This window comes from Pan troglodytes, chromosome 7 (genome assembly GCF_028858775.2).
Source record: "Pan troglodytes isolate AG18354 chromosome 7, NHGRI_mPanTro3-v2.0_pri, whole genome shotgun sequence".
Lineage (NCBI taxonomy): Eukaryota > Metazoa > Chordata > Mammalia > Primates > Hominidae > Pan > Pan troglodytes.
Window position 1 is genome coordinate 28,648,193 of NC_072405.2, and position 22,584 is coordinate 28,670,776.

The 22,584-nt window shown below is 46.3% G+C and overlaps 1 long non-coding RNA gene across 1 annotated transcript; it reads left to right on the plus strand.

Annotated features, from left to right (window-relative positions):
- The first annotated feature begins 3,541 nt into the window (after nucleotides 1-3,541).
- LOC107976483 (uncharacterized) lies at nucleotides 3,542-20,467 on the plus strand. The gene is made up of 3 exons (XR_001720526.4): nucleotides 3,542-3,695; nucleotides 3,862-3,985; nucleotides 19,930-20,467. It is a non-coding gene; the product is annotated as an uncharacterized LOC107976483 (long non-coding RNA).
- The last annotated feature ends 2,117 nt before the right edge of the window (nucleotides 20,468-22,584 follow it).

A 22,584-nucleotide genomic window follows, 5' to 3' on the forward strand; every position in this document is an offset into this window, starting at 1 on the left:
ATCTAAAATAATGCTGTGAAATACTTCTCGATGACAAGGTTTAAAAGTTTTATAATATATGTTAAATAGTTGTGGAAAACCATATGACTAAAAGATCTCATTTTTATAAAAATGTAACATTTACAAAAATATTGAATCATATGCAACAAACTATCTGTGGTGGTAGGGGACAGGGTATTTTTCATTTTTGTGCTTTTCTGTTTTTGACAATGTATGTGTGTAGTAGGAATGTGTTTGTCTGCCTGCAAATTACAGAAAGCTGATTTCAGTTGCTCATCAAATAGATTCCCCACTTCATTTACTGGAAATCTGAGTGTAGATGGCACCTGGCCTTGGTTCAGCACTGATAATGTCATTGGGGGAACTCGGAGCCCTTTCCTACACCCAAGTCTCTCAAAGGGCCGGCTCCTTATCCTGAGGTCTCTGCTCAGCATGTCACCAGCATCTCTGAGAGTCTTAGAGCCTTTTCCTCACATTCACCCTATGAGCCAGAAGATGCTGCAGTTCTAGAGGTCATGAACATGCCTGCATTCCGGGCAGAATTACTCCAAAGGAGGAAGCAGCAACATGGCAGGTCACCACTTTCGTCTTATCGTCAGAACTGGAACCTGTGCCCTCTGCCCTCTCCCCAACTCCAAGGGATGCTGGGGACTTGAGTATCTCAGTTTTTCCAGCGTTGACAACTGAGAGATGTCTAGGATTGTTTGGTAGAGTCAACCTCTGACATCTGCCCCAGTATGTATTAATTGACAGCAAGGTAACATTTTTAAAAAAGAGATTGCTAATAATCAATAGATTATTTTAACGGAGGCCACATGAATGCTGTAGAGTGTAGAATTTGATGATACAATTCCAATTGGTTGTTTTGCTAATATTTGTTATGTGCACAACATTGTGCAAGGGGCTTGTAGAGGAAAAGGAAATGTCTGAGATGATCAGCCATCGGGAGACAAATACTGCTGTCTAGGAGACATGTCTTATATTCAGAGCTCAGTATAATACTGCAGTCTAGGAGACATGTCCTATATTCAGAGCTTAGTATAATACTGCAGTCTTGGAGACATGTCTTATATTCAGAGCTTAGTGTAGAGTAGGATACATACAACAGCAAGAAATATCAAAGCCAATGGTAGAGACAAGTATTGCTCTGAGATATCAGCAAGGAAATAAGTGTGTCCAAGGAGTTTCCTGGGGGAGATCACACCCAAGCTGGGCTTTAAGGCATGTGAGGATTCAGAGGAAGGCTTCTTTGAGCATGGCAACATCATGTGGCCATGCACCTGTCATGTGGGGGCCAGTGATGAGGCTAGGCAAACTTGAAATCAAGAGTAGGGGGTGCCGGAGAGAGCTTGAAAAGGTTTTCATACAGATATTGAAGTATTTCCATTCCAAGGTGAAGGAAGCCACATCTTGTTCCAGGAGCTCGTAGCTCATCCCTGTGACATTTGTTCTGCTGACTCAGCTTCTCTGCAGGGCTGTTCCTGTTGTTTGCAAGGGGCCTAGATGCCAAGAGCTTGATTCCTGCCGTCAGGCTTCTGCCTGCACTTTCTACCCCACTGGGGGATGCCCTGCTCAGACCTCTGTCTCCTGGTCTCACACACCTACTTTGCCAACTCTGCCATTTGCTCTCTCCCACCCACCAGCAAGAGTCTTTGGTGATGACTTTGTGAGGCCACCTCAAGTGCCAGCATCTATGAGTTGTGACTTGTGACATGTGGCTGGGGTCCTTTACAAGATGCTTCAAGAAGCTGATTTCAGGCACTCTGGATACAAGAGATGAATGACAGTTGTAGTATTAACCCAGGAAGTATTGGAAGATGGGGGTACTGTTATCAACGTCCACTGCGAGCATTGTAGGGCAGATCTGAGTGCTGGAGGACCCATGGGCCACGGCTCAGTGGTGACCACAGAAGGAGCACTGGATTGAAAGCAGGCTCTGCTACTGACATGCAATGGAAGCTTAGGTCTTGGAACCTTGTATAATCTCTCTGGGCCTTGGCTTCCTCATCTGTTAAATGGAGGTATTAACACTTGCCCTCCTCACTCCAGTTTAACAATCCTTATTTATTGAACACACTTTATATGCCATACTATTTCTAGTCTGAATAAATGAATCAACAAAGCCCCAGGACCCGAGACTCACACATGTACACAAACACATATGCACACACAGAATGGCCATTCTTAGAGGGACCTTGGAGGTGGAGTAGTCCATTGTAGGTAGAAGAAAGGCACAAAGGTTAAGCATGAACATAATGTATTAATTGTGGAATGAGATATGAGTACCAACTGCCAGGCTTCCTTGCACGGATCTATCTCAGCACAAGACTTCATCCTTCCCATTTGTCCGCACTCAGTATTCAAATATAAATAAGCCTTAGTTAATGCCTGTCCTCAAGTAGCTCACAGTCTAATGAGGAAGCTGATACAAATGCACATAACTGCAATATAAATGGTAAATGGTGCAGCAGTGCTAAGTCAGTGAACCAGTGAAGTCAGGTTCACAGACGAGGTGATGTCTGAGCTATGGCGTTGTGAAGGGTGGCAGAGTGATGATCAAATCTAAGAGGCAGTTATTTCCTAAAATAGCTGCCAGGGACATGGATCATTGATCCTTTGCTCCCCGCGACTTGTCCTACTTCACCCCTGTAATTTTTCCACCAGTTGCTTCTTGCATGCACAAATGAGTAGGAAGAATGTGAATCATTCAGTCAGGAGACCTGGATTCTCATCTCAGCTACTAGTAACTTCCAACGTGACCTGGGCATTAGCCACAGTTGTGAGTGCTGTGCTTTGAGAGGTAAAGAGGACATTTGCCATTGAATCCCTTTCTCCATTTAAGGAATCCTCTATCTAAAAATTCTAGGTCAGAGAAAAAGTCTACGTCTCATTGAGAATGTGAAATTTGCCGGTTTCCTGCCCTTCCTTGCAGCTCGGGTGGAGATTGGTGAACTCGGTTCTCCTGATCAGAAGCCCATTGGACAGAGTATGACTCAGAAGGAAGTGAGGACAGTGGTGAGTCCTCCTGCAGGTGGTAGCTGTCCCAGACAGGGCTGTGTCTCTGCAGTGCAAGCTGCAAAGTCCAGCGTCCACGATAGCAGCATCCGCTTTCTCCCATGACCTGCTCTGATGTTGGGCTTTGCTCCCGGACCGTGGTTCTCCTGCTCCCCTACCACATACATTGTCCTTTGAAGATGTTCCCTTTTTTTGGTGATGTAAGCATTCCCAGTTTCTGCTGCTTGCTACTAAGCACCTTAATTACTAACAATGGTGCAGGATATTTTCTTGACCTTTTCATGAGACTCACAACAGAGGTACCCTGTTTAGTCAGCCCGCCATGCTCAACCATTCACAGGAGGGAGCACAGAATTGAATGAGTGCAGGAACTGGCCAGCTGCTTAGGTGCTGGCAGGAGCAAACTCTGTGCAGGCCCTGTAGCAGCATCCAGGTGGGGGTGCCTGTGACCCCAAGGCCCCAGAGGGCATGTCACAATGCTCTCTTAGCTCTGCAGTCTGTGGACAGCAATGTGTTTTCAATTCAGTGGGCCCTTTGCCTCATCACGTGGGGCAGCTGTCCTCTGCCAGTGAGGGCAAAGAGCCACTGTGACAGCCTTTTTGGGTATCTGCACTTGGTGGCTCCTGAATTCTTGTCCAGTGCCCAAGAAGAATGAGGTCATGCAGACAAATCAAAGGATGGTAAATGCAGAGAATTTTATTGAAGGATTAAAATGGCTGTCAGTGGAGGGGGGAGCTGGAATTGGGATGGGATGGGGTCACTCTCCCATGAAGTCAAATCGCATCACTGCCTCTCTCCTCCAAAGTCAAGTCACCTCTTTCTGACATCCAGCCACTGTCTCTGAAGTCAAGTCACCTCTTTCTGATGTCCAGCTGCTTCTCTGAAGTCAAGTCACCTCTCCCTGTGATCCAGCCACTTCTCTGAAGTCAAGTCACCTCTCCCCGACATCCAGCCATGTCTCTGAAGTCAGGTAATCTCTCTCCAATGTCCAGCTGCTTCTCTGAAGTCAAGTTGCCTCTTCCCAATGTCCAGCTGTTTCTCCTCTCTTACTGGCTGAGCCTGGGGTCTTTATAGGCACAGGATGGTTGGGGGTAAAAGTAGTTTTGGAAAAGGCAACACTCAATTGGTAAAAAGACTTTATTCAGAAAGAACCAATTGAGAGAGAGCAGGCAAACAGGAATAGAAGTTCTCACTTTGGGCTGCCAGTTTCAGGCTACTTTTGGCTTGAAGGTGGGGTTTCCACTGGGGACCTGTCCCTGTCTGCGTAGAGTTTCTCTGCCTCATGCCTCTATCACCACGGCTTGGACAAGATGCTCTCCAAGGTTCCTTCTATCTCAGTGTTCTGCAATTCTAGAATTTGTCTTTAGATCAGCTAGTGCATTGCTGGCCCCTAAATTAATGCTTACTGAGTGACTGAACAAATAGGCCACAGGATCCCTGCCTCAGACGTTCCCGTTGCTGTGCTTTTCACTATCTCACTCAGTGATCAGAGATACCCACATGGAGGTAGCAGGAGCCACATCAGCAAGAAGCAGCAATGCCGTTCCACCCTGTCCTATGATTTTATTAATGTTTTGAAAAATCGGCCAACATGGAAGCACTGTCTCCCTGCATGGTGTGCATCTGCTGGAGGATGTGCAAGATGTGGAAGCCATGGTTTCTATCCCCAGACAACAATAGTCTGATAAGGAAGAAGAGGTTAGCATATTTTAAACGTTTAGTGCTAAACAATGTCAAAGAGACATAAAGACCCAGAGAAAGGAGAAATTGGTGAACAGATTAAAAAAAAGGAAGTGGTAGGCAGAGTATGAAAGTTTGAGTATGATTTAACTAAGCAGAAGGAAGTTCATATTTGGTGTGGAACCCAGCACAAGTTGGGGCCCAGAGCCAAGAACAAGTTGGAAACTTATTTGTCATTGGGGAATCAGGTTCACGTGGGGGAGTGGCAGGAATAGAGGGGATGTCTTATTTTCAACGGCCTTGATTGCTTGGCAGGTCCTTTCACACTCTGCTTGTAGGTTCAGAAAACAAACAAATGAGCTAGGTATGGTAACACAAGCCTATAGTCCCAGCTACTTGGGATGCTGAGGCGGGAAGATCACTTGAGTCCAGGAGTTCGAGGGTGCAGTGAGCCATGATTGTACCATTTGCACTCCAGCCTCGGCGACAGAGCTGTCTCTAAAAAAAAATTTTTTAATGTTTTTAAAAAGTACACCAACAAACAAAGAATATCAACAAAGAAAATCACTAGACGCAGTTAGGTGGGAATCATTTGGAAACCAAAGGAGGAGAATTCAATTCAATAAGTGATTTTGCAGACTCTGGTCTAGGCACAGAGATACAGCAATAAACAAAACATAGCCTGTTCTCATAGAGCTTGTGTTCTATGAGGATCAAATAGATGATATATACACATGCACACACACATGTAGACACATCGATGTCAGGTGGTGATATGCATCTGAAGGAATTGAGCCAGGGAAGGGTACTCAGGAGTGCAGCTTCCAGGGGAGCATGCAGTGTTTGAGGGGTGTTAAGGGAGAGATCAGGTCACCTGATTGAAAGGTGAAACCAAAAGGAAGAGAGTGAGCTATTTGGGTTGCTAGGGAAAGAGTCATCTAAGCAGATGAAACAGCATGTGCAAAGGCCCTGAGGCACAAGCCTGTGGGGTGTTCATAGAACAACTGGTTGGCCAGTGCCATAGATGAAAAATGAACTGGGGGCTGGGCACAGTGGGTCATGCCTGTAATCCCAGCACTTTGGGAGGCCGAGGCAGGTGGATCACTTGAGGTCAGGAGTTCAAGACCAGCCTGGCCAACACGACGAAACCCTGTTCCTATTAAAAATACAAAAATTAGCCAAACATGGTGGCAGGCACCTGTAATCCCAGCTACTTGGGAGGCTGAGGCACAAGAATCACTTGAACCTAGGAGGTGGAGGTTGCTGGGAGCTGAGATGGCACCACTGCACTTCATCTTGGGTGACATAGTAAGATTCTGTCTCAAAAAAGAAAAGAAAAGAAAAGAAAAATGAGCTGGGCTGGGGAGAATGGAGAGTGGCAGGGGACAAAGTCAGAGAAGTCATGGGAGATGGTAGATCCTGAGAGGCCTTGGAAAACACGTGAGGAAAATAATCAATGTGGTGTACCTGCATACGCACTACCCACTACAATCCATGCTCCACTGCAGTTGGTGATTCCCATGGGTGAGCTGTGCTGGCTGCAATCAAATCCTAAAATGACCTGATGGCATTGAGAGCTTGTGGCTCCAGCTCCTTTCTTTTTCATGTGAAATCTCTTTCAGGAAAGCCCCACTTCTCCTGCTTTTCTATCCTGTTGGCTCATCTCACATCAATAGGCCGTGAAGCTGGCTAGGGCTTACACCACCTCCTAGCTTATGCTTGTCTTTGACAACATGAATAAAATGCTGATTTTCCTCAAGTGACCACTGTACCAACAACTGGTGAAGTTTTCTCCAAGAGTCTTTGCTTTTGAAAATCTATTTGGGCAATGCCAGCAATTTCCACTCTCACTGAGTTTGCCTGTGGTCCTGTTATTCTTGCATCCAGTTCATTTCATGCCTTGCCATTGGCTTGGCCTTAACTAATAGTGATGGCCTGTGTCTTCATGCTGTCTTAGTGCACAGCCGCACCTGCACCAAGCTGTACTGCAGACATAGCTGTAAGCTTCTGTCCTTCTCTTTAAGAATATCCCTGAGAGTCTCGGTTCCCTACCTGCACGAGGGATGGTGGAAGCCTTGCCTGCCACCCCAGTTTTCTCAGAAGCGAATGCTATGTGCATCCACTCCTTTCTAGCATCTTCTAATGATCTTTCATGTCCCTACTGGATGTTTCCCTTTGCATTGCCACCCATGCCCACAGGACTGATGAAGCACACTCTGTGGTTGTCACTAGTGATCTGAAGGTGGAGCAGCGGTCTTTTAGGATGTTATAAGAACTGCATTAGAAATACAAAGGGTGGGTTTTTGAGAAATCATGAACTCCTGTGTCCAGGGTCTGGTTAATCTCAGGCAGATGGGCCTGCCGGGTTGCCCCTAAGAAACCTGTGTCAGTTGAGCCCCAAGGGCCGCTCCCTGGAGAGGCTCAGGATGTCCTTTTAAGGAGAGGGCTCACAGGGGCTAGAGGCAGAGCAGGACCCAGGCATCTTCAGTGGCTCTGACCAAGGTGCTGGCACCCTCCAATTGCCCCCAGCCCACTCGGGCTTTGCAGTTTCTCAATGATGTCCTCCCCTTCCTGAGTGTCCCTCCACTCACCCCACTGAGAAGCATTTCAGTGGGATGCTTAAGCACATGGGTTCTGAGCCAGAATGCCTGGCTTCCTGACTCTAACTCCCTAGCATGAGACCCTGGACAAATGACTTGACATCTCTGTGCCTCAGTTGCATTATCAATAAATTGGAAGTCATCAGAGTTCCCACTTCAAAGACAGTTATAAGGATTTTACGTGTAAATAGGTAAAGCTCTTAGAATTATTAATGCATGAAAAGCATGTAGCACACATTGTGGATATAAATGACTTCACAGGATTTGTTGGTTCTATCTTGAGGTCTGATGGTGCCTCCCAGGTACTTGCCCACCTCTGGCCAGAGTTCCTTCCACATGAATTATGCTTGGCAGGTATAGGAACTCTTGTCTTCTTAAGGAATTAAAAAATGAATAAACGAACGAACATAGAAAGCCTCAGATCTTCAGGCAAGTGAACAAGTTCTCCTTTGTGCCCATCTCCCTGGAGTTACAGCTTCATTTTGCCTATATATAGAAGAACCCACAACAAGAGAGTTTAGCATGACAGTAGAGGAAAATGGCTTATGCAAACTGAGACCTTCAATTAATGCATACAGTTTAGATTAGTCTGTTTTCAAACTGCTATCAAGAACTACCTGAGACAGTATGATTTATAAAGAAAAGAGGTTTAATTGCCTCACAGTTCCACATGGCTGAGGTGGCCTCAGGAAACTTACAATCATGGTGCAAGGAGAAGGGGAAGCAAGGCACATCTTACATGGTGGCAGGAGAGACAGCAAGAAAGGGGAAGTGCCAGAGACTTATCAAACAACCAGATCTCGTGAAAACTCTTTCATGACAACAGCATGGGGGAAACCACCCCTATGATACAACCACCTCCCACCAGGTCCCTCCCTCTACATGTGGGGATAACAATTTCAGTTGAGATTTGGGTGGGGACACAGTGCCTAACCATATCACACTAGTACTTTCACTAGACCACAAGGAGACTTAAAAATAAAGAAGGTATGATTTCTGCCCTCCAAGAACTTACAGTCCTGTTAAAAGACAAGATTATTTAAATGAGATGCTGGGTCACAGGGGAGCATGGAGAAGGAGAGTATCAATGTGGGATGGTCTACTCTTGGGGAGAGTCATCACTGCAGAGAAGGGACTTCATGAATGGGTACACTGGACAGGTGGAAGGAAGATCATTTCAGCAGGAGGGCAGACATCAAGATAAGGATAAGCATAACCTATTTATCTATGGACAGAGCCAGGGGAAGCAACTTTACCTCCCAAGGAGATCCCAAACCAAAGGAAGATGCATCCATTCTATTCACCTGTAGGCCTTCCTCTTAGATTGGGGTAGATAAGAAGCCTGAGCCGGGCATGATGGCTCACATCTGTAATCCCAGCACCTTGGGAGGCTGAGATGAGTGGAACACTTGAACCAAGGAATTTAAGACCAGCCTGAGCAACATGGTGAAACTCCGCCACTACAAAATACAAAAAAATTATCCAGGTGTGGTGGCATGCACCTGTAGTCCCAGCTACTCAGAAGGCTGAGGTGGGAGGATAGCTTGAACCCAGGGAGGTGGAGGCTTCAGTGAGCCGGGATCATGCCGCTGCACTCCAGCCTGGGTGACAGAGTGAGACCCTGTCTCAGAAAACAAAAAACAAAAAACAAAAAACAAAAACATCTGGGGTCTATAGGAAAATAGAGAACTCTTAACAAATCCTCAGATTTAAAGTGTACTGTAAAGGACAGGTTTAACTAACAGTTATCAAGGCAGTATTTTAAAAATAGATATTATCTCTTTATTCTTCACAATGACCCTAAAGTTGGTTTTTCTGCACATATTTTAGAGATGGACTTATGAGGTCAATGGGTTTACCTATAAATTCCTGGTTTCTGCTCCTTACACTTCCTTTATATCTCTCCTCTGTTCCCATCCATGTCGCCTGCCTGCTTCTAGGAGCTGTAGAACCAGCAGCCAGAAGTTTCTTTGCTACACTAATGCAATTGCCTTTCCTCAGGGTGAGTGGTAGGAAATCTGGTTTAGGCAGTGGGGAAAGGCAGGGAAATTGCTGGTTATATTTAGTGTCAGAGGCTCTCAGGGAGGAGCTGGGGGCTTGGCAGAATTTCCTCACAGCTTGGAGGCCCCTGGAGGCCTGAGGCACTGCCTGCTCAATTCTCTGAGTTCAGGCACAGATGGCCCTCGTCAGCCCTTGATTGGTGGGGGGGCACGGGTTCTCACTCCAGTGAGTCTAAGGGGAGGGATCTCCAGAGGTCTCTCCCCAGTTGGCCACCTCCTGCCCGAAACTATTCAGTATAGAAGAGGGAGGGAGAAAGACCAGATGGGCCACAGGCTTTGGGCCTCAAGGTGTGAATTTTGTCCTAACCTCAGTCATCTTGGGTACTAGAGGACAGACACCTCTTTATTAGGCAGCTGTTTGTTTGGTGATTAACCTAGGGAGCTTGGAAGGCACCCAGGATAATTGTCAAAGCCCGGCAGCCATCTCTGCTGCTGAGATCTTTGTGGGGTGGGGAAGAGTCCTGGGAGGCAGGGGCGTCTCCCTGGAGTTACAGCTTCATTTTGCCTGTACATAGAAGAACCCACAAGAAGAGAGTTTAGGGTGAATGAGTGTATAGGAAAATGGCCTTATGCAAACCGATCCCTCAATTAAATATATACACTTGGCCTTTCATGAGACCATGAAGAAATTTAAAAACAAGATAGGATTTCTGCTCTCTAGGAACTTACAGTCCTGTTTAAAGACACGAAGAGAAAAACGAGATGCCAAACCACAGTGGGAGTTTAGAGAAGACTGTGATGAGAGTTGGAGCATTCTTGGGGAGTCTTTCCTGCAGAGATGGGACTTTATGCATTCAGTACATTCTTAAAGTGTCTATGCTGCCCTGGGATGCTGAGCCCCTGGACACCACAGGTGGCATTTCAGCTATGAGTGAGGGGTGGCATTTGGAAGGGGAGCCCCGAAGGGGAAGACAATGGCTCAGAGAGAATGAAGTCAGCACTTCCCAGCCTCTGTGTGCTGCGGTCCAAGGCTTCGGCGGGGAGCACTGTAGAACAAAAGTTCTGAGAGCCACCACTCAGGCTTAACTGGCCAGAGCGAGCTTGGCAGCTGCTCTCGTCCCAGCAGGCTTTGCTCTCTGAGGCAGTCATTCCCACCACACAAAGGCAGTTCTGTGCCTCCCAAAGGTGCTTGGGGCAGGAAATGAAGAGCGGAAGAGCCCCCATCAATCCAATAGGATTGTCGTTTTACGCTGGCGTGGAGCCTCAGACATCAAAGGGGCTGGAGAGTGAAGCCACGTGTGGGCCGTGAAGGTAAGCAGCTCTGCCTGTGCTCCCAAGCAGGGTGCCTATTCCGGGACAGCATGGAAGCTCCCATGGCCACAGCTACGAGAGAATTGAAGGGAGAGGGCGAGAGGGCGAGAGGGCGAGAGGGCGAGAGGGCGAGAGGGCGAGAGGGCGAGAGGGCGAGAGGGCGAGAGGGCGAGAGGGCGAGAGCGCGAGAGCGCGAGAGGGCGAGAGGGAGTGGCTGGGGAGAGGAAGCTAGAGGGTGTAGAAAGAGAAGGAGTCACACTCACACCTGGGGTTTGAGATCTTGTTCTCCCACTCACTAGCTGAGCAACCTTAGGCGAGCTGCTTCAGCCTCAGCCAGCCTGTTTGTTGACAAAAATGGCGGGCTTACTACCCACTTCCATGTGGTCTATTTGAGCATGAAATGAATAAATATTGGTAAATCTGCAGTGTAGACTGTCAGGTACTATAAAATGTTTTTGCTGTTGAGTTGTTTACTGTTACCAAAAGAAGATATGGTCAGAACAAATTTGGGCCTTCTATGAGCTCCCCCAGGCCAGGAGAGGGTAGGGCAGCACTGACCATGCTGGAGGGGGGATGCTAGCTGGGAATACACAAGAAAGAAGAAAGATGCACCCTACTTTCCAACTACCCGATCTCCCTGGTCCAGTAGGTAGACAGATTATGGGATGGAAAGAATCTTCAGCCAGTTCCAACCTCTGGGGACTTCGTGGTGAATTATTTCTAGGGAATTTTCTAATGCCTGGGCACAGGAAGCATTTTAGACAGGGTGAATAGATCATGATTCCCCATGAGACTATTTCTCAAATGTGCATGGATACTGTTGTGATTATTAAAATGTGAATTAATTGTAAAGCATCACAAAAGCATCACTTTTGGTTTTAGGAATTTTCTTTTCTTTTTTTTTTTGACGGAGTTTCACTGTTGTTGCCCAGGCTGGAGTGCAATGGCACGATCTCGGCTCATTGCAATCTCCGCCTCCCAGGTTCAAGCGATTCTCCTGCCTCAGCCTCCCGAGTAACTGGGATTACAGGCATGCGCCACCACCTCCATCTAATTTTGTATTTTGAGTAGAGACGGGGTTTCTCCATGTTGGTCAGGCTAGTCTCAAACTCCCTACCTTAGGTGATCCGCCCGCCTCGGCTTCCCAAAGTGCTGGGATTACAGGCGTGAGCCACCGCGCTTGGCTGATTTGAGGAATTTTTTCTTAAACAGAGATGATTTGGTAGAGATGCTGGGTGATTTGTTAACTCTACAAGATGATTGGGGACCACTACTGTAGGGCAGGGCAAATTGTGTAGAGAATGCATTTGAGTAGCGAGGAGGTGAAGGAACAAATGCATAGGGGGCTGAGGGGCGCCGTGGAGAGGCAGTGTGAAGCCACACACAGGAAGAGCCTGTGCTTTGCGATCATCTTAAGCTGGCTTCAATTCCCAGTTCTGCCCCTTATATAGGCCTTGGGTAACAAACACACCTTTTGTAATCTTTATCCTTCATAGAATTCCTGAGGATCAAATGAGATATTATTTTAAAGCCATAGTAAGTCCTTGCAAATATGAGTTGAATAATGAAAAGAAGGCATCCCCTCTTTGACAAGATATTTCCCTTCTTGTATTTTCTCTAGTCCACTGTTCCCTACGTAAGGATCTCAGAGAAGCAGGTCTAAACTTAGAAGATTAAGAAGAAAAACAAAAAACAACCTAGTATTTGTATTTTCTCTCAAAGTAGTGGGGAAGTTGAGGAACTTCAGCGACTTAACTGTAGCCTCACCTTCCTTGAAGGAGGGGACCACAGGATTGCCACTGGATTTTTTGGGCTACATCTTGGTTGTTGGGTTGAGGCTTCAATGCTTGGATTAGACATCACTTCCACCATTAGCAGCTCACAAGACTGCCGGTGCTTAAGGAATGTGAGAGCGTCCATTCCCTGAGGTCTGAGACCGCCATTCGTTTCTGGCATAGAGCAGATGCTTTTGTTACAGGAAAGGGGTCCCGATCCTTTTATTAAGTTTATTAAAAAAGTGGAGGAATATAAGAATGGCTACTCCATAGAGAGAGCAGCACCGAGGGCTGCTGGTTGCTCATTTTTGTAGTTACTTCTTGATTACATGCTAAACAAGGGGTGGATTATTCATGCCTCCCCCTTTTAAAGCATATAGGGTAACTTCCTGACGTTGCCATGGCATTCGTAAACTGTCGTGGTGCTGGTGGTGGTGTGGCAGTGAGGATGACCAGAGGTCACTCTCATCTCCATCTTGTTTTTGGTGGGATTTGACCAGCTTCTTTACTGCAAACTGTTTTATCAGCAAGGTCTTTATGACCTGCATCTTGTGCTGACCTCCTATCTCATCCTGGGACTTAGAATGCCTTAACCGTCTGGGAATGCAGCCCGGTAGGTCTCAGACTCATTTTACCCAGCCCCTACTTAAGATGGAGTTGCTCTGGTTTACACGCCTCTGACAATCACGATATGTGGCTGAATGAGTGAGTGAGTGAGTGATTGAGTGGAGAATTCACGCCTTGTCTTGCCCTTGCCATCTCATTTCCAGGACAGCTGCTGGGGACTCTGGAGTGCTCTCTGTCTCCTTCTGCTTGGGCACACAGGCTTCTCCTTCTGCATGGGCAACACCCAGGCCCACCTAAAACTCCAGTTTTGGATCCCAGTTTCTTTCTCAGATGCCAAATATTTGGGAGCAGTGCTTTTCATTGTGTGCCTGATCCTGGAGCCTGAATCTCCACCTTGTTCCTTGATAGTGGGCAAAGGGATGCTTTTTTCCTGATGCAAGATGCAGTATTAGAGCCCTGTCAAAATCATGGGCTCAATTTCCCCCCTCCCACTCCCCTTCTGTACTCCTTTTGAACCAGATCGAGTTCAATTAAAAGAAAAAAGAAGCATGTTAACCCAATTCACATCCCTCACATTAAGGTGCTAATAACTTGGAGTTAAACCTCCTGGGGAACATTTGCATTTTAATAGAGTGTGCTTAGGACCATTCATGCTCTGGTCGGGGGACGTGTTTTGAACTGGGAGCCTGGAGATTTGGATTTAGTCCCCAAGCTCCAATTAGCCCTTTGCCCTTAGGTAGGTGATCGCTCTCTCTCTCTCTTTGTCTGCTTAGACTCTCCAACTGGTCCCTAAATTTAAAATTTTGGACTAGATAATTTATCCCACATACACTTTATAACAATTTTATGAGACAGGTACTATTCATGGCACCATTTTACAGATGAGAAAACTGACGCCCAGGGAAGTCAATAAGTGTCTTACCGAAGGTCAGTCGCTACTGTGGAGCAGAACCAGGATTCAAACCCAGGCAGTACGAGGCAAGCATCTTACCCACCTCACACCGTTCAGCCCCTCCCTGTCACATTTTCCCAAAATAAATAATCCTGTGTCATCATGAGGAAGAGCTTTGGGATGGGGTGGGGTGAGGGCCGAGGGAAAAGTTTGCTGGGGACCCAGCACGGGGCATCACCTCCTCCTTTTCCTTTTCCTCTCTCCTGTCCCCACCCACTGGCCACACAAGCTAGAGCTGGGCCATTTGCTAGACAGAGGGGGTGGTGTTTACACTTTCGTGAAAGGCAGTCGCTAACCCTCTTGACCAACCATCACACCCTGTTGAATGTAACAGGTAACATCCTGCACACACATTCAGATCTGAGTACTTGACAGCAACTGTTTTTAATTTGCAGATGATAGTTGGTTTCATGAAAACAAAGATCTTCCTGCAAATCTTGTAGTTTAAAACTAAATAATTAACTGCATGAAAGTGAAGTACTCAAAATACAATTGGACATCAGATATGCTGATGAAAAGAAACTGAGAAGTGCACCCAGCAGAGCCAGCTGCCCTGCCCTCTCCACAGGGGCCTGGGGATGGGAATCCTACCTTCAGTGGGATATGGTGCTGGAGCTGTGGGTTGGAGCGATGTTCATGGGAAGAACATGTTGGCAGGGATAGTGGTAAGGGGAGTGAAGGGAAGAGAGAAATTCAGTTTCCTAGAAGATTTGTGACCAGTTCGTTGAGGTGGCATTTCCTTGGAATTCAGGAGACTGCATGGAACATAGATTTAAATTCAGAAGCTGGGATTATATCCTGAGGACAGACACAAAGAAACCCCATGGTCCGAAGACCTACCAGAGAACATGCAGTTCAACAGGAATGAGAAGAAAAACAAATGTAAAAGTCGTCTCCTCTGTATAGATCTCTTAAGATGGAAGTGCCAGCAGCTACAGATCCTTCCAAGGTGCCAGGCAGTGCTCTAAGTGGATGTCACTGAAGTCCTGTAGCCAGGAGCTATTCATATTACTGTCCCTACTTTGTGGAGGACTCACAGCACGCATGTTAAGACACTTTGTTTTGGTCATAGCTGGAGCCCATATTTGAAGCGGATGAGCTGGTTTAGGGGCTGTACTCAGCTGGTTGAGTGTCATAGAGGAAAGGACAGTGGGTACCAGAGGGATTTTCCTCAGTCCAGACACCTGAGTCCAGTCCCTGGGGACTTCAGGCTGGGTCATTTTGTCCTTAGTCTAATCTTGGAGGAGCAGGCACCCCTGCAGATGGGGCAGGGAGGAACCTGGGTCGCAGGTGCTCTGTGTGTAGACTTCATCTACTCTGCCTGCTTGCTGCCCCTCCTCAGTCACCTGGGCCTGCTGGGTGTCAGGAACCTCTCAGTGATCTACTGGCAAATTGTTTCTTATCTGTCTGGCATTCCTCTCAGCAGGCCTTGAGTTGTAAGACTTGTCACCTGATAAATTAATTGCCCTTCCTCCAGACGTTCTTTTGTGTGTGTGTGTGTGAGTGATGATTTTCATTTTTTTAAAAAAATTATACTTGAATTCTGGGATACATGTGCAGAACATGCAGGTTTGTTAAATAGGTATACATGTGCCATGGTGGTTTGCTGCACCCATCAACCTGTCATCTACATTAGGTATTTCTCCTAATGCTATCCCTCCCCTTGCCCCCCACTCCCTGACAGGCCGCAGTTTATGATGTTCCCCTCCCTGCGCTCATATGTTCTCATTGTTCAACTCCCACTTATGAGTGAGAACATGCGGTGTTTGGTTTTCTGTTCCTGTGTTAGTTTGCTGAGAATGATGGTTTCCAGCTTCGTCCATGTCCCTGCAAAGGACGTGAACTCATTCTTGTCCCTGCAAAGGACATGAACTCATTCTTTACGGCTGCATAGTATTCCATGGTGTATATGTGCCATATTTTCTTTATCCAGTCTATTATTGATGGGCATTTGGGTTGGTTCCAAGTCTTTGCTATTGTGAATGCTGCTGCAATAAACATACGTGTGCATGTGTCTTTATAGTAGAATGATTTATAATTCTTTGGGTATATACCCAGTAATGGGATTGTGAGATCAGATGGTATTTCTGGTTCTAGATCCTTGAGGAATCACCACACTGTCTTCCACAACGGTTGAACTAATTTACATTCCCACCAACAGTGTGAAAACGTTCCTATTTCTTCACATTCTCTCCGGCATCTGTTGTTTCCTGACTTTTTAATGATCACCATTCTAACTGGCATGATGGTATCTCATTATGGTTTTGATTTGCATTTCTCTGAAGACCAGTGATGATGATGAGCTTTTTTTTTCATATGTTTGTTGGCTGCATAAATGTCTTCTTTTGAAAAGTGTCAGGTGTAATTAACATATTTAGGTGTAATTAACATGTTTAAAGTGTGTTCCTCCATATGTTTTGACACATGCATACACCTGTGAAACCATCACCACAATCACAACTGTGACCATGTCCATCACCGCCAAAGCTTCGTCATTCAGTTTGGTGACCCTCTGCCCATCCCTCCTACATCCTCCTCCCCAGGTGACCACCCACCTGCTTTCTGTCTCTCTAGATTGGTTGGCAGTTTCTAGGATGTACATATAGGAAATCATACATGCCTGGCATGGTGATTCATGCCTGTAATCCCAGCATTTTGGGAGGCCAAGGTGGAAGGATTCCTTGAGGCTAGGAATTCAAGACCAGCTTGGGCAACATAGAGAGACCTAATCTCTACAAAAATAAATAAAACATTAACTGGGCATGGTGGTGCACACCTATAGTCCTAGCTACTTGGGAGGCTGAGGCAGGAGGATTGCTTGAGCCTAGGAATTTAAGGCTGCAGTGAGCTATGATTGTGCCATTGCAGTCCAGCCTGGATGACAGAGTAAGACCCTATCTCTAAAAACAAACAAAGAAACAAACAAAAACAAAGCAAAACAAAAAAAGAAATAGAATTATAGGGTATGTAGTTTTTTTTTGGTCAGCTTCCCTCACTCAGTATATTACTTTGACAATTCAAATATTTTAGTTTTAGAAAACAATTTTCTATTTATAATAAAAAGTGAAAGTAAACAATGTATCCATTTAATCGGTAAAAAATTTCATGTCCATTAAATTTGTGTCTGTATCATCCTTACTGTGATTGCTACTGGCAAAGAACAGCACATCCCTTTGAGATCCATCCAAATTGTGGTGTGCATGCATAGTTCATTCCTTGTGATTGCTGAGTGTATTAGTCTATTCTTGCATTGGTATAAAGAACTACCTGGGACTGGGTAATTTATAAAGAAAAGAGGTTTAATTGACTCACAGATCCACATGGCTGGGAAGGCCTCAGGAAACTTACAATCGTGGTGGAAGGTGAAGGTGAAGCAGGCACGTTTTACATGGCCAGAGAAGGAGGAAGAGAGAGAGAAGGGGGAGGTGCTACCCACTTCTAAACAATCAGATCTCATGAGAACTCACTATCATGAGAACAGCAAGGGAGAAATCCACCCCCATGACCTAGTCACCTCCCATCAGGCCCCTCCTCCAACATTGGGGATTGCAATTTAACATGAGATTTGGGTGGGGACACAAATCCAAAGCTGTCACTGAGGATTGTTCCACTGCATGGATGCTCTACCCAGTCACACCATCCAGGCCCAATCCAGCCATGTCTAGAGACTGACACCAATCTGTATCTGCAGTGCTCCAATCGGCTCATTCTCACCAGGAACTGTTCATTGCAGGGAGAAAGGCCTAGCCAAATTTCCTTATTCACCATCAGAGAAATCAAACGTCAGAGCTGGAAAGATCCTTGAGACCAGTGGGTCCCTGTTTGGGGTTGAATTGTGTCCCTTTCAAATCTATGTGTTCTAATTCCTAGTACCTCAGAATGTGACTGTATTTGGATACTGGACCTTTAAGTAGGTAATTAAGTTAAAATGTGATCAGCAGGGCAGGCCCTAATTCAAGATGCCTGATGCCCTTCTAAGAAGGGGAGACTAGGGTAAGGATACACACCAGAGGGAAGACTGTGGGAAGGCAAAGGGAGAAGACGGCCATCTGTAAGCCAAGGAGGGAGAGACCTCAGAAGAAACCAATCCTGCTAACACCTCAATCTTGGACTTCCAGCCTCCAGAATTGTGAGAGCGTCCATTCTGTTGTTGAAGGCACCCAGTCAAATGCTTTCTTATGGCATCCCAAGCAGACTAATGCAGCCCTGTATTACCCATTCAGTTCAACAAGCCTTTGCTGAATGCTTTCTACGTGACAGGCTCGGTCAGGGATATATTAGGAGGGAAGAGATGAGGTTTCCATCATTTAGAAACCTCTGGCCTCCTTGTGTCATTTTGCATATCAACAAACCAAGGCTCAGATGGCTAAGCTGACTTCTTGAGATCATAATATCCTACTTCTTCATTCCTTTGGTCGCCTTGCCAAAGGGGACACCACAGTGTGACCCAGTGTGTGGGCTTTGAGGAAAGCTTGGTGTAGTGGAAAAGCGCCCTGAAGCAGGGGTCAAAAAAGCTAAGTTCTAGTCCAGACTCCATCCTTATTTGTTGTGTTGTCTCTAGCTCTCATCAGGCCTCTGTGAAATGGGCATGGTGATACTCATCCAGCCTTCTCCACGGGTGGCCATAAGAACCAAAGAAGAAAGTGCAGGCGAAGCTCCAAGTGGAAAGCATAATGATTAGGATGGGATGGGCCTTCAGGGAAGCCTGCTGGATGCCATCCAGGACACACTTGCTCCAGGTCTGCACTTGCCCTCAGAGCAGGTGTCTGCCATCTGGCTTCGACAATCCGTGCTGTTCTGTGTGTGCTAATGACACAGGCCTGTGCAGCCCTCTTCAGTTACCTTTGGCAGTGCTAGACACAGGGGCCCTGGCTCCAGAGACAGTGCTGGCTCTTGTGGCACTTTAAGTATATGGAAAGATCCTTGAGACCAACGGGTCCCTGTTTGGGGCTGAATTGTGTCTCTTCCAAATCTAAATGTTCAAATCCCTAGTACCTCAGAATGTGACTGTATTTGGAGATTGGGCCTTTAAGTAGGTAATTAAGTTAAAATGAGGTCAAGCCTGCCATGGAGGTATACCCGATATGCCCTGTGAACCTTTGGTCACCCGCTGTGATGGCTGATCTTAGGTCTCAACTTAGCTATGCCATGGTCCCTAGATAATTGGTGAAACAACAGACTAGATGCTTCTGTGAGTGTAATTTTTAGATGACATTAACATTTAAAACAGCAGACTTTGAGTAAAACAGATTACTGTCCACAGTGTGGTGGGCCTCATCAGATCAGTTGAAAGCCTTAAGATAAAACAGACTGAGGTCTCCCAAGAAAGAGAGAATTCCTCCTGGAGACCACTTTTGGAATTGACCTGCAACCTTAACTCTTCCCTGGGTCTCCAGCCTGCCAGCCTGCTCTGCAAAATTCAGACTTTCCAGCCAACACAATTATGGGAGCCAATTCCTTAAAATAAATCTCTCTCTCTCTAAACATGTAATACACGTATCCTGTTGGTTCTGTTTCTCTCGAGAACTCTGACTAATATACCCCACCTTATATCGTCAATGTGGGCTGCTATAACAAAATACCACAGATTAGGTGGCTTAAACAACAGACGTTTATTGCTCACAGTTCTAAAGACTGGGAAGTCCAAGATCAAGATGCCCACAGATTTGGTTCTTCCTGGCTTGCAGATAGCTGCCTTCTTACTGTGTCCTTGCGTGATGGAGAGAAAGTGAGCTTTGGTCTCTCTTCCTCTTCTTACAAGGGGACTAATCCTATTATGGCAGCCCCACCCTGATGGCTTCAACTAAACCTAATTACTTCCCAAAGTCCCACCTCCAAATACCATCACACTGGGGGTTAAGAGCTTCAACATATGAATTCTAGGGGGACACAAGCGTTAAGTCTATAACACCCCGTTATCCCCATTCTCAAATAACTCTCATTTATTGAGCACTTATTGTGCTTACTAGCCAATGTTCTACACATATCATATGCAACCATACATGAGTATTATTGTCTCTGTTTTACAGTTGGTGACCCTGAGGCACAGAAAGCTGAGGGAATTTGTTCGAAGTCACACAGCTGGTAAGTGTCCTGGAGTCTACTTTCTTGACCTCTGTGCTGTGCTGCCTCTTGGGTCCAAACCCACATACCTGAACATAAAATGAGCGCTTACACCTATCCAAAGAACAGAGACAGTGCAGCCTCTCAGGTGAGTGCACCAGTCCTCTGGCCACAGGAGGGACATGCAGATTTCTGGGAATGGTACCCTGTGAGTCATGACATTCTTGCTGAAGCTGCATCAACTGAGACCAGTCCTGCTCCTACTTCTTCGCCGGGCCACAATGGCTGGGATAGTGCCTTGCATGGATGCTGGCACTCAGGGGCTGCTGATGGGCAATGAGGTAGATGGTCAGACACGGACCTACAAAAGCAAGCCTAGGCAGTGCCTCCCATCCCAGCCTTCTGGGATGGAGAAGACAAGTCCTTTACATAATCTAAAAGAAATTAGCAACTTCTGGCTCAAGCCTGAGTTTGCATGTTTGCCTCCCTTGCCTCCTAAATCCCACTGACATGACAGCAAAGATATAAAAAGGAAATCAATTCGTAACTGTGCTGAGAACAGCAGGGGTGGCCCTCTGTGCCCAGAGATTCTGGTGAATTTCTGAAAGACGGAAGAAGAAGGGAACATATGGAGGAATAAGCTACAGTTTAGAACATGATCAGGAAAGTGCTGCCGGCGATGAGGGAGCAGATTACCCTCAAACACTGTGTGAAAAATATTTACACCATGTGCAGTATTAGTTTTATGATGATGATGATATATATAACAAATAACACATTTTCTCACTTTCAATCTGCTGATAATGGTCTTGGTGACATTGAGATGTTTTTTCTCAAGGTGTGTTAGCTGAGCCCTGGGCAGCTGCTGTCAGGCTCCTGTGGGCAGGCGCTTTCAATTCTTGGCTTCTGTGGCCTTGGTAGAGGGCCACAAAAAGCTTCTGAGGTCATCTGCGAACACTATTGCTTCTATGGGCATTTTCCTGGGGGTCCTTGGGTACATTGCTTTGACCAGATTTGCAAAAAACTTAATGGTCCAAGACTGTCATTCACTGTCGGAGTTTTTGATGACTTTTCCAGTTTCCATGGCTGGGTTGTTGGTTTATCCAAAGTCATGTAGCAAGGCCATGATGGAGCTGTCGTGGGGCCACAGGTCTCAAGGCTCTGAGTTGGTGCTCTTTGCTGCTTCCTAAGTATCCTTACAAATGAAAAGGGGCACATCCATTTTCTTAATGAGCAAAGCAGCCAAGAGTGGCACTGAGTTCAGACTCCTCTAAAAATCTGGTCCAGTCTGGGTGTGGTGGCTCACACCTGTAATCCCAGCACTTGGGAAGACTGAGGCAGGAGTATCACCTGATGCCAGGGGTTCAAGACCAGCCTGGGCAACATAGTGAGATCCTGTCTCTATAAAAATTGTTGAAAAAAATTAGTGGTGGCACGTACCTATAGTCCCAGCTACTTGGGAATCTGAAGCAGGAGGATGGCTTGAGCCCAGGAGTCCCAGGCTACAGTGAGCTATGATAGCAGCGCTGCACTCCAGCCTGGGTGACAGAGCAAGACCGTGTTTAAAAAAAAAAATCTGGTCCAGAAACACAGGGTGTGTCCTCAAAATAAATCCTGTCCAGATTCCAAATTGCTCACGTGTGCCTTGTCTCAAATAAGAACTATCATTACAAAGGGAGTGGCAGAGGCAAAGGACATTCCACTGCTTTTTTTTTGTTCCCTATGACCTCCCCAAGTGTTTCTTCTCTGCAAATGCCCGGTAAGAGATGGCCTTCCCCTCCTCTGTATTCCCTCTTGGAGAGTCAACACGTCCAACTGAGCCCTCTTGTTGGCACTAATTGATGCCATTGGGTAATCCTTAATTACTGCCCACAGTTCCCCAGCATGTAATGAGTGGTAAGCCAGTGCCGCGGGGTTCCAACCAGCAGGCCTTAAAAATCTGAGCTGTTCACACGAGTAGCTGGAGCTGCTCTCTCTCTCTCTGGGTCCCTCCTTGTCTCAGAGTTGCATCATGCTGGGGAAATTTGCCCAATATCTGTACACGGACCCGTGGAGGCTGCTGGTGCACATCTGTTGGCCATCCCTGGCCAGAAACCACAGCAATCAGCTGGAATGGGCTTAATGGCCCATGCCTTGTCTCAATCTGTAGGCACATCTAAAGATTTGGCTTAGGGAGGTTCCCAGCTAATTGGCTGCCAGCTGGCTTCTGGATAGACAACTGTCTTTTGTGGTTGTCCACCCATTCTTGGCCTCGGTGGACATTTTCAAAGTTCTCCTAGCTTTAAATTATTCATAGGCAGTTAGAGGGAGTCAGGGAGGGTTTGCCTAAAGCGCCGTTTTCACTCTAAGTTCTCATTTAAGGCAGGTTGGTGCTGGAGGAAGGTCACACCCTTTGGGTTCAGACATAACTTGGCTTATTCAGAGGACTAAATAAGTTAATACAGTAGGTGGCCCTTTATCTTTGGGGGCATGTTCCAAGACCCCCATTGAATGCCTGAGACCTTGAATAGTATAGAACCCTATATATACTATGTTTTTTTCTATACATATGTAGCTATAATAAAGTTTAATTTATAAATTAGGCACAGTAAGAGATTAACAACTGATAAGAAAAAATTTAT